This window comes from Columba livia, chromosome 10, assembly GCF_036013475.1.
Source record: "Columba livia isolate bColLiv1 breed racing homer chromosome 10, bColLiv1.pat.W.v2, whole genome shotgun sequence".
Taxonomy (NCBI): Eukaryota; Metazoa; Chordata; class Aves; order Columbiformes; family Columbidae; genus Columba; species Columba livia.
Window position 1 is genome coordinate 12,775,216 of NC_088611.1, and position 17,616 is coordinate 12,792,831.

Sequence of the window (17,616 nt, forward strand, 5' to 3'; positions counted from 1 at the left end):
AACCCTCTTAAAATCACTTCTGTTAGAGCTCCATACATGCTTCTGAATGAAGAAGAACTGCTCTCTTTCCATTACATCTGCTGGAAAGAGGATGAAGGGAAGGGGTAAGAGGAAGGTTGGCTGAACTGGCAGTTAGCATTTAAGGACAAAAAAAACCCAAACCGAAACCAAAATTAAAATGTCACAGCATTAATTTACACAAAATAAGATGCATTTACCCTTAGCGAGTGGATATATTTCAGGAATACATTGCAGAACAAGCAGGGCAAATGCATGCCACAGTTTAGTGAAACAAGAGTTAAACAACATCAAATCATTCTCTGTGATGGATCATTAAGAATGTGGAGTCTAAATGTGCAGTAAGATTACAGCATCTTGCAGATGTTCCATCTTATTTTGCATATTGCAAAGTATATAGTTAATTCCTAGTAGCAAACACACGCGAAGGCTAGCCCATCCTATGGTGAATGCACATTTGGACTGTGGTACAAGGTGAATTTTGTGGGGTGGAAAAGGACTGACCTAAACTGCTGTCTGGGATCACAGCTATGGAGATGTGTCTGCCTGCAACCTCTGCACCTTTGCCCAGGTGCAGTTTACAGGAGGGAGAGATGAACAGGGAGTGAGATGAGTTAAATAAACAAGAGAGGGGGACTAAGTAAGTAAATGCCGAGAATTTCTACTTTTTTACGTGTATATATTGTAACAAAATTTAAGGCAACATTCCTCCTGCTAATTAGTGTTGCCACGGCACTGCAAAAACCACAGCTGTAGGAAGAATTCAGGAAAAGTAATCAGCAGCACAATTAAGCAATCTGCCATAATGACAGAACACAACATTAGGGTAGAATAATCAGAAACATATATATTTTTCCTTCTTGATTTTCATTTCCCACCCAATGATTTGCTTTTGCAGGGTGTATATAAAGCTCCTTTAGCTGGAAGGTGTTGGTCCAGACAAGAATGCCTGGAGCTGAGGACCCTGTATTTCTGCCAGCCACCCCACCTGAGGAAGGAGAGTAGGGAGATGGTTCACACAGTGTTTCTGCAACCTCTGACACCTGCTCAGGAAAGAAAAGTGTTTACACCTGTGAGCAGATGAGAGGATGGGCCTGACCTGTGTTCTCTGCAAGAGCTGTTTTCCTAGAGCTCACCAAGGCTATAAGAGCCCACGAGGATGGTCAGCTCTCCCCTAGAGAGGGTGGCTTTGAAGGGGAAAGGGAACCCCTGAGAAAGGGTTCCCACACATTTCATCACTCTGCCAGTTACACATCAAAGCTGGTTGGACTGAAGCTGAGGGAGAAGCTCTTGTGTTGTGGTGGAGAGGTAGGTTTTTCTCCTTGGGCTCTGCTCAGAGGGGCTTACTGGCTGCTGGGAAGGAACTGCTATGAGACACTGGTAAAGAAGCAGTTTTGGCAAGGTCAAGAGTGATCTGTATGTCCTGGGAGGCTGCAGGGTTTAGTAGTAGGGCTGGGTGAGTTTTGTGGTGGTACTTCCTGAGTGGCTGGGTGATGGTGGTGGTACAACTGGAGAAGAGCATCAGCCTTTCCCTGGGAGGCAGGAGCACTCTGGTGGTGTTGCAGGGCCTGGAGACCTGCTCCATGGGCATCAGTGTGGCTGGCAGGGGGAACCTGTCCTTCCAGGATGGTGAAACATGTGGGATTGCTGCTGAAGGTGTCTGGATGGAGTGGTGACCACGAGCTTTGTTCAGCAGGGCCAAGCTGATGCCCTGTTATCCTCCCACAGTCGTGTTTTCTCCCTCCCATTCAAAGATGGAGCTTTTGCTTGTTAAAGCAAAGTTTGCTGGCCCTAGAATTTCTTGGGAGAAGTGGCTCAATTTTGTAACCTCTGGTGCAAGGGAGGGCCTTAGGTGTTTGAATGTATATATGGCTGCTAAAAACCTGGGTTCCATCAGAAATAAGCTAGAAAATGTAAATATGTTCCATTGATAAATCTTTATAAATACAATCCTCTGTTTTGCATTCTACACAACCTAATGAAATGACAGCTAAAAAGTCAGGTATTTTGAGAATAAAAATCTTGCAATAGTGGGATAAGAGCAGCTGGGAGTATTGTTACCTTTAACCTGAATATTTTGTTCGTTTGTTCTTGCCTCAAGGAATAACCTTTGGAAAAAAACTTTACAAATCACTTAAGACAGAGGAGTCCAACACTCCCTGATGTGCAGGAAGATGTGGGTTCTAGTTCCTCCAGTTACCAATGAAAATTCTTAATGCCACTTAAATCAGTTTCTGAGATTTGCTTTTTGCATGGCCAGAAACAGAACAGGTATCTTGGCGACCAGATTCTGCTGTGAAAAGCCATGTTATCACCACCCTTTCCAGACCTCTCTTGAGTTCAGGGCTGCTAGTATTCTGCATGTTCCTTGTTCATCTGGGAGACTGTCTTGCCAATGTGCACACACACACGCAGAGCTGTTCCTCCTTTTCCCATGTGCACGCGCAAGTGGAAATCATTGAGAGCACCAGGTCCGGGAGTAGAGACGTGTCTGCAAAACTTGCTCATGAAATCACAAACTGTGGAGGAATGCCGGGTTAATTTTTCATCTGAATATCAGCTGAAAGTAATGTATACCCCAAATTAATGCAGACAATGCCTAGTCTGGTCTGCAGGCCCTCTGTATTTTTGAATTCTTTTCTACTAAAACTCAATAAAAACATGGGGGCGGAAGGTGCTGCTGGGAATTTGCTTTTTGTTCTGCTTAAGTGCTGTATTTCTCAGCAGTCTTCAAGTTTCTCAGCATGAAGATATTGTTACATCAGAACTACCGTGGGTTTAACACAATTCTCAATTTGCAGGCAAATGGATGTATTGTGTTGGGGCTTATCCACGGAGGACTGTGAAACTACAAATTACAACCCAGCTGCATTCTCTTATCTGGATTTTTTTTTTCTTCCCATGTTCACAACTAAAGGTGCAACTTGAGTGAGAAAAACAGACACAGGCCCAAAGTCAAAAGGGACCCTGACAGTGCAGAAGATCCTGCCCATGTTTGTGGATGCTGCATTTGGATGGGATCGGGTAGCTGGTGCCTTTTCTGAGCTGGATGGAGCTACAGTGTTTTCCATTAGCAGAGGATGTGATGCCTCTGGTTTTAGTGTGTTTGTGATTGCCTGGGGACCTTGCCTCTGTAACTCTCCCTAGAGAGCCAAGGCAGCAGGGGTAATTGTGTGTTGACTGAAGGTTTCTCTGACAACGAGGAAGGAGAAATGGGCTACACTTTCTCTCAGATTATTAAATATTAATATTCTCTCAGAATATTAAATATCCCCCTAAACAGGGGGATCACCTGTTTAACTTTCTCAGCTGTTCTTCATCCTCATTCCTCTTCCTTGAAGGGAATGATAAACCACCAACAGGTCCCTATGGGAGAGACAGGAGGCACTTGTGCTCTACAGTAGTTTGAGATGAGGCTTTACCACCTCTTGCTAGCTCTGGACAGGTCTTGCCTACCTTGTTACAGTTACACACCTGAGGCTGGGTTATATACCAGAGCCCTGTGCCTGCAGGTGTGGACACCAAGCTTGGGGACAGCACTGGGACAAACAGAGTGCTGGGCCGAGGTGCTGCACCACTGATAGCTGGGACAAGTTCTTGGCCTCAATTCTTCAAAGCAAAGAGGCATATTACCTGATTTTAGTGACACTCTGGACACTTGCTAGCCAGTAATAGGGCAAAAACTCAATGATCACATGATAACATTATGCCTATTTGCTTCCTGGCCCTGGATATGCAGGACGCTGACAAATGGGACATGAACTCCTGCATTTAGTTGACCAGGAAATACATATATCAGAATGACAGTACTACTTTGGACTCTTTTGAGACTCGGGAGTTGCTGGCTGTTCTGTTTGCTGGCTCAGTTTAAGCAGCAAAAATATCCATGTGTTCTGTCAAAGCACTTTACTTGTGACAGGCAAAGTGCTGCCTTGAACTGGAAAACCATTCAGAGCAAATAAATGCATTAGTTCAATGCAGAGTATCTTATATTTGATACACACCACTTCCTAATCACTTTACTGAACATCTGGATTGCCTTGAAATGAAACCATTGCTGGCATCATCTTCAATTTGGACATGGGATCCATTTCTGAAACCTTTTTCCAGGAGAGCACCTCATGGATCTCAGCATCATTTAGTTTAGGTTCTACAGTTATAATCTAGAGTAAATAAAATTAAGAGTTGCTTCAGTATTAAGAGAGGACAGAAAGTAGTGCATGGAAGCCAGCTGAGCCCTTTGGTAGTTGCAGTCCAAATTGTAGGATCATATTAAAAAGTGCAGATGTTACTAAGGAGTGGGGATTTTTCATGTACCTCTGAAATGGAGTCTGTGGCTCTTTCTGGGAAGTACCCAGTACAGGTATGTTCTTGCAGAAAAAATAAGAATAATTGCCACTGTCAGCATGGTGTACAAGAGACTGAAATTAAACCCATTGTATTGGTAAAAGATGTGAAAGAACACACAGCGTGCAAAGACACTGGCTGCTCTGTGTGAGTGAAAAGCGAGAGCAAAGGGGGTGAGACAGTGAACAAGAGATGCATTTGCATTGCTGCAACTTGGGTTGGGCTGAACAACAGCAAGAACTCTTTGCAACATATTTTTGTCAACATCTGTTTGTCTTTGAGTTCATAAAAGTGGAACAAATCTCATTAATTTTTTTTCTTGTGTTGAAGTTTTGCACAATTGTTTCTGTTGTTTTGGCAGCCAAAATTATGCTGGAATGTTTCACCTTCTTTCTCCAAGTTTTTGAGCTGAGTTGTCCAGTTGAGGTTTGTCAAATCATGATGTTTTGCTTCTGCTGCTAGTCAAATCATAATAGTTATATCATAAGCCTTTTGGTTTTTATTGTTTGGGACTTTTTCCTTAAAGATCCAATTTCTGGAATTGTAAGGATGTGTGAAAATCTCAGCTTCTGCTTTCTGCCATATATTTGTTTTTCCTTGAGTTTCTAGTACTGAGGACTGTGGAGAAACTTTTGTGTGTCATCTGAAATACGATAAAAACCCAGAATTATTATTATTTATTTATTTTTAAATACTAGTTAGATAATTTTTGGAAACTGTGACTCATGATTTTGAATGCTTAGATTTGGCAAGGCTGTAGTTCTCCGTGCCGCTCCCCGATGACCAGGACTGTTGGAAGAAGCCATGCAGGGTTTGTCTCCACGGACAAGTTGCAGCACAGAGAGCTGGGGTGTGAATTCCCAGTGCCCTAGTTACATTGCACAGATTCCCCACGTGGATGCTAAGTGTGCAGTACCTGCCCTTTGGAAGCGTTCTCAGGGCATGACTCTATGTGAGTAACATATGGCATGTGATTTGGAGGCCCTAGAGCTGACAGCAGCATGCTCCAGCTCATGGACCGAAGGTAGCATGGCCGTTTCATGCTTCGAACCACACTTATTAGCGTGGCCACAGCTCTGAGGTGATGCTGTGGTGTGGATATCAAGCACCTCTGGGCTGTGCTGTGCCATGTGGTTGTAGTAAGTTGGATGTCTTCTGGGTGCTCTGAGCAACGCTGAGCCTTCATAGGTGCTGAGGTTTCTCATAGCATCCATCTCCTGCATCTCAAGGGAGAGCTGGGTGGCTGTTTCATTTTCTGAGCCTGTTGGAGGGGAAGAGAGTGAGGACCTGTGGCTCTGGAGCTGGCCTTTCTGCTCAGCGGAGAGGCAGGTGTGCTTGGCGGTACCCAACGACCATGTAGGGAAAGCAATGATATCTGTGTGACTTCTGGGGGACTTCCCGAGGCTTGGGTTACTTGGTTTAACATTGAAACTTGCCTGTGGGTTCCGCATCTCCAGATTGCTATGTGCATGTCTTGGCTCCCCGGAGCCACAGGGTAAGCATCATTGGGATGGGGAAACTTTTGGGCACCCAGTGGGGTACACATTGGATGAGCTTGGGACAACTTTGAGGGAGCACTTTCAAGTCCCTTATGGTCATGCACATCAACTGTAGACAGAAAAGGGAAAACAAGCCATTGGGGTCGACCTGGTAAGGGTGACAAGGGGGAAAAAACCCACTTAGGAATTATTCAGTCTGTGATCGAGGAAGAGCTGTGGTAGCTGCCGGGTATTTGCTGCATCCAAGGACAAGTTCTACAATAGCACCTGGGCAGGGTGAGCAGCTGCTGGGGTAACACCCAGGAGATCAAGCTGGTGCTGCTAGAGCAGCTCCTCTGGCCAGGCAGGAGGGAGGGAAGGAGCTGCTGTGGCACAGAGAGACCCCCGAGAAGGACATTTTGCCATGGGGAAACCAGGATGCTGCAGGGTCCACAGGGATGGAGGAAGGTTGGGAGTGGGCTGAGGTCTCTGCCCCTCAGGAAGCTGTAAGGGATTTGTGTGTTTTCCAAGGCAGCAGAGACAGGATGCTGAGGGGGGGAGAGAGAGACAGATTTCCTTCTGCTGTGAATAGACTGGGGATGGGGGATGGCAGTTCTGATTTAACCCTTGCCTGTTCCTTTCATCTCCAAATTGAAACAATTCCAAGAAACTGCAGAAATTAGAGGCAAAAAGCACAGGGTTGTTGGCACCAGGGTGATGCTGTGAGTTTCATTATCCCAGTTCTCTCACCCCCACGTGTGTCTCCCTCGCTCTGGCGTAGCTTTTTGCTTTGAAGTTTGTTTGTTTGGCGACATTGCTATGACCAAAATGAACACTGGCAATGACAAGGGAGAGGCTGACAGAACATTACCTTCAGTCAGGTAGAAGCAGCTCATGGGAGACAGCTGCAGATTCGGGTCCTGTAACAAATTTCTCTCAGAAGCCTGAAAAAGACAAGATTTAATTTCTCTCTTACATCAAGGAGGAGGGTTAAATCTTAGGAGTAACTCCTGAAATGGGTCCTGTTCTTGTTCAACAGTGAAGTCTCTTCTGCATCCATTGGAAAGTCATTAACAGGATGACATCAACACCCACCACTGCCACCCAATCCAAGTCCCTGGAAATGCTATGGAAAAAGGACCTGTACGAAGACCTTTAGGGTGTGAGTACGTAAAGACATCTGGGAGAGGTACCTGGGACAAGGGAAGCCAGGGAAAAATGCTTTGTTTACTGCATCGGTGTCTCCAGGAGCAGTGGAGAGTCCACATGGCTGAAAGTTGGCAGCTGGGCTGCAGGTGTGGTGAAAGAGCCGTGTTTTCTAAACACACTAAATACTTATTGCTCCGGCCTTTTGTAGATAAAGATCAGTTTTGACTTTAAAAAAAATTATAGCAGAAGTGCTTGTATCTGGGAGGATGAATACCTGCTTCCAGGTTGGGCTTTGTAGAACTGAACTTCATAAACAAATTATTTGATGTGATTAACGAAGTCAGAGGGTTGATGGAAATGTGCCTCTGACTCTCACGGTATCAGGGTGGAAGCTGTAATGTGTTAGTCTGAGAATTACCCTGTGTAGGAATAAACAGCCAGAAGGTTCTTGGGTGTGAGGTTTCCCATTGAAATATTTATTTCTTTCTGAAAAACCCACAGCAGAAATAATAGCACTCCTTAAAGTTTGAAATGTTGCTGAGATTCAAAACACTGTCTTCACTCTGCAGACAACTGATGTGCAAAGATGGCAGAGAGCAGTTGCGAACCACCGAGAGCCAGAGAATTTGTAGCAAAACATCTGGTCTCTAGACCAACCAGATAAAGAAAGCTTTTTGGCAGCTCTGATAATGTTTCTGCTCTACGGTTGTGCTAATTTCACTACAAAAACCAACCCCTTTACTGACCTCATTCAGTTTTATGAAGTTCAAAGGTTGGAACATAGAGATATCAGCCTACTTGTTCCTATGGTAAATGTGACTTAACCAACAAACAAACAAAAAACCCACACAAAACAAAAACTTAAAACAAAAAACCTGAATGTGTTGATGATGATATAGGCAAAAAATACCAAATCCAAAATGGAAAGCATTTGAAGTCTGAAACAGAGAGGACAGCAAGGCAAGCTGACCTTCTTGGAGCCTGCTGCAAGAGATTAGAACATTTCCTTGTGCCAAGTGTGCTCTTTGTGAGCTGAGTTTTCTCGGTCTCAAGCTGATTACAGTACCTTTTGCTGCTTTTGATAAAACAAGTAATGCGAAGGGGAGACGATTATATATCAGGAGGTTTTTTTTTTAGCCCTTCCAACCAGGTTATCAGAGCCCTGGATGGTATTAGAGTTCATTCTTAAACTGGGCAAGGCTGGACAAAGCTGTTTCACCCAGAATGAAAATGCTACCACAGCTGGCGTGTGCAAGGGCTGAATGAAATGCTGTTTGGAAATTGTTTGCTTGGGACAAAATTGTATGTCTGGAGGGAAATTTGGGCCTTGCAGGTGGGATTAACTATGTTTTGGTGCTCCTAGCACCAATGTAACAATGGGAGAACATGAAATGTGCTGTTGCCTAAAAAGCAGGAGAGTAGGTGAGATACTTACAGGCAGATTTCTACCTGTGGTGCTCTTGGTTTTGCCTACATGGCCTACAGCAGGCAAACCTGGGCTGTCTCTGCCTGTCCTCCAGAAGCTGGGCAGCACGGTGCTGAGGTCTCAGCAGCCAGAAAACATCATTGCAGGGCCGCTGTGGGCTGACAGCATGGGCAGAGGCAATGCCGTGTAAGTGGGCGTGTGGGAGATGTGGCTGGGGACACCCCTGGGTGCAGCTTGTGGGCTGTGCAGAGAGTGCAATGGGTGCGTGGGACCATCTGTCCAGGTGACATCCCTACCTCTGATGAGCACTGCCCATCCCATCCGCTCCTGCCTCCGCTCCCAGGCTTGAGCTAAAGTTCCTACTCCATCCAATTGCTCCAATTAGTGCTGTGGTTTGTTTTTTCTTCATTAAGAAGGTTGCCTGAGACCTGCCTGTTTTTGAGTCCAGCTCCCTTTAATCTGTCCCTACCATCATTGAGGTTAACTGAGTTTCCTGCCCAGCAGCTCTGGCAAATTAGAGAGAACCAGTGAGACACTGCCAATAAGCTTTCCACTGTATAGATTTTGTTCAGTGGAGCTCAAATAAATTAGGTCATGCTGCCATATGTAATCCATGCACTTGAGGTTTGACCTAGCTCCTGTGAAAACTAGTGGACAGGGACGTGTCTGGAAGCTGGACTGGAGCTATGGCTGAGGCAGCTGAATTTTGAAAGAGCTGGGGTGGAGCTGTGTCCTTCATTTTTGTGGATCTGTTTCATTTGTACAAGAAGAAGATTGATGTCTTCCTGTGGGAGCTTTTGTCTGTGATGAACTGTGTCTTGAACAACATTGCCAAGATATCTTGGGGGTTGACTAGGTAATTATTTTGTGATTAGATGCTGAAATCAAATGAATAAGTTAATAATTTTACAAGTTCAGAAGAAAATCCATTTATTTCATCTGAAACTCCTTTACAATGGCTGTGCGTAACTCTGTCATCTTCTGCATGACATTGGCCTTAGGTCGGATAATTTCCCACCAAATGGCTCGCTAACTTCCCATGGCCCTGATGACATAAAGTCACCTGTTTGGGAGGAGGTAGGATTATTCTGCTTAGCTCTTTTGGGCAGTCAGATGTCAGCCCTGCAAGTGGTGGTGATGGGCCAGCACAGCTATTGCCATATCACAATTTATACTTGCAGCACAAAAAAGGTGACTAGTGCACTAGCAGGGAAGACTACTCTTTTGAAAAGAGGCTTTAAATGATGTCAAGAACCACCACAATGATATGTTTTTTACATAAATAATAATTAATTACATGTAAATCAGCCTTTTCCCCACCCCTTCCATTAGTATGGTCTTTGCTAAGCTCTCTGTCTTGTTTCTGTCCACTCACTTTGAGTAGTTGAATGGCAGCAGACATCATTTGCAATGCTAACGTCAGATACGGGTCAAAATGGACAAGGAAAACACAACCCGGGGTTTTATCAATGCAATAACAACCAATTCTGTCTAGAGATGGCAGTGTACTGGGGTTTAACCTCTTCACTGCCACACAGCAAGAACCACCAGGAATTTACTTTTCTGGTCTCCTCTTCTGCTATTTCTGACTTATTTTCAGCCCTTTCCTTCTTCTGGCCACTCTCTTCTTTTCCTCTCTCCCCTTTCTGGTGTTTACTAGAGCATCTGGTAGTGTTTATCTCCCAAGACACAGGAGACTGCTGTTTTCATAGATATGTAACTAGAGTAAAACCTTTCATCTTTGTTGATGTTGGACTTTTGGATTAAAATAAGAGCCATAATAGTGGAAAAATTAAGATGAAATAATATTTCAGCATAGTACACTCTTGAGACAGCATCAACAGAAAATCCTTCATGGGGAAACTTGCAATTACTGCATCTCCTTCACAGGAGATGCTTAACGCATGAGGAGAGGGGGGCATGGAGTGAGGACACTGGTTGTCCCACTACAAGCTGAAAGTGTGGCATGTCCTCACAGGGATTTCTGTGTGTCCTCCACAGCAGTACAAGCAGTCCCAGAAATGCCAACAAGATCTGAGAAACCTGTTTCTATCTCTGCTTGCTTCCATTACTGCCTTCTGGGAAGGGCAGAGAAGGAGCTGGTCCAGCTTTCAGCAGAGTCAAGACTATGTATGACCAGGTTTTGGAGCTCTGGGAAACTAAAGGCTGTCCTGGAAGTTGGAGGAGGAGATGGTGTTTTGAATGTGGGCTCTTGCTCTACAGAAGTACATTGGTTTTCTACAGAAGCTTCAAAGATCCTGAGACTGAGTTAATTAGAAGTTGTCAAAATAGTGGTGTTGTCGAGAGATGTAGAAAGTGTTACAGAAATCTGGTAGCAAAAGGCAGGTAGGTGTCTGTTCTCCGCAGAAGCAAATGCAGGACTTTTTTTGTTTCCCTTGGGACTAGGCATTGTCCTAAGCCTGCAGCAAAGGCAGCTATGCTGGAAGCATACATGCACAATCTGGATGGTTTCATAGCAAGAATACATTCAGTTGCTAATATTGCAAATGCTTTGTGGTGAATTTTTATAGCAATAGCATTTTATGTAAGTCAGACGTTTTCAAGTAAATGCATATTTCAGGTGCTATATACTTCTATTTTCACCCTTGCCTTCCTGCTAGGTGAGTTGTAAACCTGACTGAAACCTCTCCAAACTTCTAGGGAGTAAACACTTTTTGAAACCCCTCACTTTGGGAACGCAGTGAGCTGATTAAAGGGAGCTTAACCTGCAACTTTGTTAAGGTTCTAATGAGCCAGATTAATACATTACCTAATATCACCTTAGAGCATGTCTGAGGCAGCCTGTCACACAGCAGCACATCAAGCCACAGTTGGCCTCTCTGAACCTTTGTACCTCTCCTGCCACTAGCCAGGGAACTAGTTCTGGAGAAGACCAGGCCTGTGAAATGCTGCACACTGCATGGGGAAAATACTGATTAGCCAAAGAGGAGCTGAGAGGCGGCAGTGAGGCTCTGTCCCAGTGTAGCCATCAGGAGAGAGCGCTGCTGGCCTCTGCACAAAGGGAATGGCAATTCTGTGCAGAACATTTCACCCAACCATATTTTTTTTGCATGTAAAAATGCAGATTCAGCAGCACCAAAACGGTTTGTGCACACATGCCAAACTTGTCATTTATAAAAACTCAAAAAAGCTCTGACAAATGCTGAAGCTGTTAGTTTTGACACTTCTGACATGAAACACTTTGATTTTTCATTTTGAAACTACTTTGTGTTCAAAATGTCCTTTAATTTTATTTTCAAGCAAGGGGGTGTGTGTCTTTTTTCTTATTCCCCCAAAAAATCAAAATTGAAATGAAATCTTTGGATTGACTCAAAATTAAATTGTTCTTGGAATTTTTGTTTCACCAATTTTTTTTTAGATGTTTGTGTTTGGTTTTGAGTCACCTTTTTCCCCCTAAATTTGCTAGTTGGTTTATCAAAAACTGCAGTAAACATCAGCCCCTTCAAAGGGGCACAGCCTGCACAATATATATATTTATTTTTGGTGGTTGTCAGTTTCAATAGGAAAAAAAAAAAGGAGCCTTGCTTTTGCTTTCCAGGAGATTGAGTTCATTTTCTATGACTGGGATAAATAATAAACAGTATTTTTATTTTTCTTGCTGTGAAGGATTTTGTTACGTTATCTGTTTAAACATTCCGTTATGTTTTAGTAATGTGAATAATGATTATTCCTGTGCTTCTGAGCGCTCTCTCTTGGCTCGGGCGCCGGAGGTTCAGGAGACACCTGGCATTGTTGACAGAGTGCTGAACTTGAACGCCTCTCACTGTGACAGGGCAAGCCCAAATATTTTGGGAAGAGTCCTTGTTATGTTACGACAGGGGTTGGTAGCACTGATGCTGGGGACAGGTTTTGCTTCAATACTGAGCTGATTACTGCTTGATTGTTGGAGGAACAGCATGAACTTTGGCAGGCGGGCTGCTGTGAGGAAGGAGGATTGGAGTTGGGCATTTCTTATTTGTAGGATGTGCTGAAGGTCTTCCAAAAGATGTGGGGTCTCAAAAGAGGCCCAGGAATAGGAGGCCCTGAAAGATGATGTGTTTTTCTTTTGTGTGTGTGTGTGTTTTGTTGTTTTTTTTTTCCTATGGGTGAGATGTGAAAAAATAAAACTATTTCACAAGAGTATACAAATGTTTAGTGTAGTTCCTATCTGTGGACAAATACCTGGGGAAGAGCTTGTATCAAAATACCTTTTAAATCATATTTCCCATCCCGTTGTTTGCTTCCTGCAGTGTACATTTTTCCTTTTATATTGGCTTCTTCTCCAGCCCATCTCCTTTCCTGAAGTCAGGCTGCATCTTGGGTAGTGCTTTCTGCATCTTCAGCAATGGACAAGTGTCCAGCTTGTGCTATTTCAAATTAATTGGTCATAGACTTTCAACAAGATTGGATGTCTTGTGGTGTTTGCCAATTCACGTACAGCACGTAATTATATTCAGGAAGCAATAGGAATTAAATGACATTAATTCACATGAATATTCATTTAAGAATCTCTACCAAATTCAGGCAGATTAATAGTCCAACACAAATACAATGTCTATTCATTGCCCCCACAGGAAAAGGAAATATGCATTGGTTGGCACCTCAGGACAAATGGAAATGTGCTATAGAAAAGTTATCTCTGGGTGGCTCCTGATGTGGTGGCGGCTGGAGGGACACCTTGAGCAGTGAAGACCGTTAGTGTGGGTACAGACATGAGGAGCCTTTCCCATCCACTGAGGAACCTGGACGAGTCTGAAGCAAATCCGGAACCCAAGTTACTACACTATCCATGCAAATCCAAAGCAACTCTGTCTGCAATGGAGCTCCCTGGGCTCGCAACAGAGTAAAATGCAGTTAATTTTGTGCCTGACTCGTGCTGTCCCGTGCGTGAGGCCAGCCTGCTCTCCCTGGATCACACTGCCGTGGGGTGGAACAACAACATGCCTTCCTGGCGAGCAACACCGCGCTGCTCACCACCTCCTCTGCTACAGCAGGCCCGGCTCTGGTGCTCGGAGTGCTTACAGGGCAGCCTGTCCCGCCGGGCACCAGTGCCTCCCAGTGCACAAAGCCTCGGTTCTGCTCCAGCTCATCCTTGGTGCGGGCTGAGGCGCGGCCTCCACCACGACCAGGCAAATCGGAGAAAGTCTAGTAACAAAAGCAGATGAGGGGTGCAAATGTGTTTGCAGAGCAGGCACTGGAGTTTGAGATGCCAGTTTGTGTAGATTAGAAACTTTAGCTTTAAAAATTACGTAGGTCTGCTTACAGTCCTCATTTGGGAGAACTTACTTATATATTTCCTTTTGTCAGAGAAGCCAACTTGAGACTTCACCTGTGTCACATTACTTCTATCTTTTAATGGTATTTCTCCAGTTAGAGAATGGATTCTGCTTCCACTACAGTTCGTGCAAGTGCTGCCAATAGCATTGGGTTCAGCCTCTAAGCCAGACATTTATGCCTTTTAAAAATTCCCTCTCATCAGCAAGTCAGCCCTTCTCCATTCTTAAAGATCTGGGCAAAATAAATGTCTGGTGTTATTCACCTTGCATGCATACTGTGTGATGGGCAGAGCTGCATCTTCTGCCTTTTGGAAGGGCATCTGTTGCCACCTCTACAAACAGAGCCAGAGAACAGGGAGAGCAGCAAACATTGACTTCCCCAGAACAGGTTTTGCCACAAGCTGTGGTACAAGGGTACTCGCAGGTTCTCTTCTCCTACTGAGCACTGTGAGAACATTGTGCTTATCTGAAACAATGTCAGAAAATCATAAAACCAGGCTGTGAAATATTTCTCTTTAATATGTCCATCAGCTTTTTGGGGCAGTACATAGTATTTACCTCAACTTTTCACGTCTGATGTAAAAGGTAGAATAACAGCTGAGTACTCACATGGGCTTTGCACCTACGCAGGAGCGCAAAGTGGCCTGGGAACCAGCCGTGCAGCCTAGTGATGTGTTCTGCAAAACCTCGTAAACCAGTGACTAAAGCAGAAAGGACTCCAAGGCCTGGCTCCTGGGACATGGGAGGTGTGGCGTTACAGTAGCTTGGAAAACATTCTGACTTAAAACAAGTAACACCTATAATTACACAGGCATCATCACCTTCATAATTTTTTTTTAGCTAACAAGCTGCAGTTGTAGCCTGTGTATATCCTTGCCAAAATCTGCCAAACATTTGCTCTTGGGATAGTTCTGCTGGTGGTGGGAATATCAAGCATCTTTCTCCAGGCACTTGTAAAACAATACAGCAGTAAACAATTTGAGTACAATTAGCAGCTACATTGGCAGAGGGGGAGGGAGAAGTCCCACTGCTGGCATTGTCTATGGAATTAATCATGTTTTACAGAGCTGATGTACTGGTTTAGATTTGCGAAGTTAAAAACAGGAGATGAAGAAGTTTCCAATAAGCCATGCTTATTCCAGGATGAAACATAAAACAAATATTTTTTAGAACAGCAAGGGAGGAGTGTTTAAAGAATTCTATTTTAACATGTTTGTCCCTTTTTCTTCCTCCTGAATAAACACATGAACCCAAAAATCTAAACAATAGAAGCTTAAGACGAAGGTATTTGTGTTTAAAGCTGGTGCCCCCCCCAGCTACACCAATCCCGGTGTTATCTGCCGCACCTCGGCTGGGAGGACCGGGCTGCAGAAACACGCCGGTCCCGGTGCTTTTTCGCTCTCCGTGCCTCGCCGGCAGCACGACCGTGCAACCGCAGCGCTCCCCCGACGGTCTGCGAGGATTACTCTTAAAGTACGGCGCAAACATCATCTTCGCAAATATTTATTTGCAGCCATTTCCCCCCTCTTAATTATTTAAAATATAATGAATTAGGCATAAGTACTTTGCTATTACTGTAATTTAAAGTGTTAATTGCTACCGGAGCGGCTCCCCTCGCCGATGGAGCGATTTTGCCAAGAGATGGCGCCGCGGTCCCGGCCCTGCTCGCCAGAGCCCGCCGGGACGGCCGGGGGAGGGCCGGGCTCCCTGCGCGGCCGCGGAGCTCCGCGGAGACGCGGTTCTCTCCGCGGGAGCGGTTTGCTGGTCGGCATCATTTCTGGCGGTGTTTAAAACCAGCTCCTTCTCCGTCCCGGGAGCTGTGTGTCAGTCCTGCGGGAAGCCCAAGGCAATCGCCAAAAAAACAAAGGAGGGGAAGAAAACTGTGTCTTCGCAGGTCCCCGCGGGCGGGAGAAAAAGAGTTTTTCCCCGAACAAAGTCGGTCGCTCAGTAACTCCTGCCTCGCAGCGACCCGGTCCCGGGCAGGAAGGGCTCCATCCCCGCGGAGCGCCCGCCGACGGACCGGCCCCGGCCCCTCTCTCCGCCGCGGTCCCGCCGGCAGGTCCCGGCCTCTCTGCAGCGGCCGGGGGAAGGCACGACGCTGCCCGGCCGGACCCGCTCCCGCCCGCGCAACCACCGCGCGGTCCGGCCGCTGCCAACGGAGCCCCACGGCCGCCGGTAGCTCATTATCTGAGTTAAGGCCGTCGGTGATTTTAAACTTCCCGGTGCCGAGCGCCGGAGCCGCGGAGCTGGGGGCAGCCGGGGACCGGGCGGTCCTGATCGCTCCCGCTCGACCTATCTCCGCGGGCGCCTCCACAAGAAGCCGCGACACCGCGGCCGCTCCGCGGGGCCGCTCCGCGCACCCACCGGGATGACGATCCGCGGCCCGGGCCGTGGCCAGGGCAGCCCCCGCGGGGCAGCGCCGCGCTCAGCTCGGTCCTCGGGTCGGTCACTCCCGCTCAGCGGCCGGTGCGCGCCGCTGCGCACCCGCGCAGTGTTTCTAAGCAGCGTTTCGCCAACAACGGCGTTGCGCTGCGAGGGGGAGCGCAGGCAGCGCCCGCCTCGCCGCTCCGCGCAGGTAAGGCGGGCTCCGCGGAAGATCCTGTGAGGTCTCCCGCGGCCCCCAGCTACGCGGGCTTGACACCCCCCCCCCCCAGCCCCCGCGGCATGGCGGGGCCGTGGGGAACGATTGCATAAAAGTTGCTCGGGGGGCGCGGGGCAGCCCCGGTCCGCCTGCCCCCGCGTTGAACTCTCTCTGGCGGTGCGCAGAAACGCGCAGCACTGCGCAGGGCGCTCCGCGGCCACTTTCGCTTCCCCGCGGGCCTGCCCCGCCTTCCCCGACCCGCCCACCCCCCCGGCCGTCCTCCGCGGAACTCCGCGCTGGCGGAGCTTCCACCTTTCATTCCCCCTCCGCGCCCCCCCCAACCGCGCTGTATTTTTTTTTTTTATTATTATTATTTTTCCCTTGCACCAAGCCTTGTTTACCCAGCAGGTGGATGTGACGTCAGAGACTGACAACAGCAAAAAATAACAACATCTCCCTCCGCGGGGGTGTCGCGGGCCGCCCCCGGCCCGCCCGCGCGGGCGGCGGCGCGGGGCTGCGCGGGGAGGGGAGGGGGCGCGGGGCGGCGCGGGGAGGGGGCGCGGCGGGGCGGCGTGCGGGGCCCCGCGGGCGCGGCGCCGAGCGGAGGGCTCTATTGTTATTTACCGAGCGGCGGAGCACGCCGCCGCGCCGCCCGGGCTCGGCGTGCCGGAGGGACGGGAGGGAGGGACGGGACGGAGAGGGAGCCCGCGCCGCTCCGCGCCGCCGCCCGCCCGCGCCGGGGCCGCGCCGTGCTGGGCAGCGGCAGGCCGAGTCCTGCGGGTGAGTCCGGCGCCCCCCGATACTTTCCCCACTCCTCCGGCGCTGTTGCACTTTTCCCCCCGGCGGCCCCACGTGCCCGGCCCCCCCTCCTCCCCGACAGCCGCCGGCGCGGTAAGGGGGGGTGGGGGGGGTGCAGCGGTGCGCGGATGCGGACCCCCCTTCCCCGGGCTGCGGAGCCGCTCGCACCCCCTACCCGCCCACTTTGGAAACTTCATCCCCCCCCCCCCCCGCCTCACTCTGCGCGCACCCTCCGCGGAGAGTAGGATGCAGCGCTTTCTCCCCTCCCCCCTCTTTCAATTTCCCCCACCCCCCGCACTTTCCTCGTGTTTTCTGCCGGGTCCCCCCCGCGCCGCCGCGCAAGGGGCGCGCACGCCCCAACTTCAGCACTCGGGGCAAGAAGTTGCGGCGGGGCCGCGCCCCCCTCCTCCCCCGGCGCCGGGTCCGGCCGCTTCCCTCCCCCAGCACCTGTTGGCAGCTTTCGGCTCGCGCAGTCCCTTCCGCGGGCGCGGAGGTCCGCGCCGCGTGTCCTCCCCCGCCCCGGGTCCCCGGGGCCAGCTGCGC

At 48.2% G+C, this 17,616-nt stretch overlaps 1 protein-coding gene and 1 long non-coding RNA gene across 8 annotated transcripts in view; one reads left to right on the forward strand and one right to left on the reverse strand.

Moving 5' to 3' along the window:
• Positions 1-1,940: 1,940 nt before the first annotated feature.
• LOC110356101 (uncharacterized) lies at positions 1,941-17,612 on the reverse strand. The gene is made up of 3 exons (XR_010475093.1): positions 17,521-17,612; positions 6,715-6,787; positions 1,941-5,626 (listed from the first exon to the last, which is right to left on the reverse strand). It is a non-coding gene; the product is annotated as an uncharacterized LOC110356101 (long non-coding RNA).
• Positions 16,130-17,616, forward strand: part of FOXP1 (forkhead box P1) — a 383,604-nt gene continuing 382,117 nt past the window's right edge. For 5 of the 7 annotated variants that reach the window (XM_065075374.1, XM_065075367.1, XM_065075382.1 and 2 more), the window contains exon 1: positions 16,895-17,055. The gene's annotated coding sequence lies outside the window, so the exon portion shown is untranslated. Of the gene's footprint in view, positions 16,270-16,894; positions 17,056-17,616 lie in introns of those variants that run through there. The other 2 variants (XM_065075373.1, XM_065075386.1) reach the window with 1 other exon arrangement.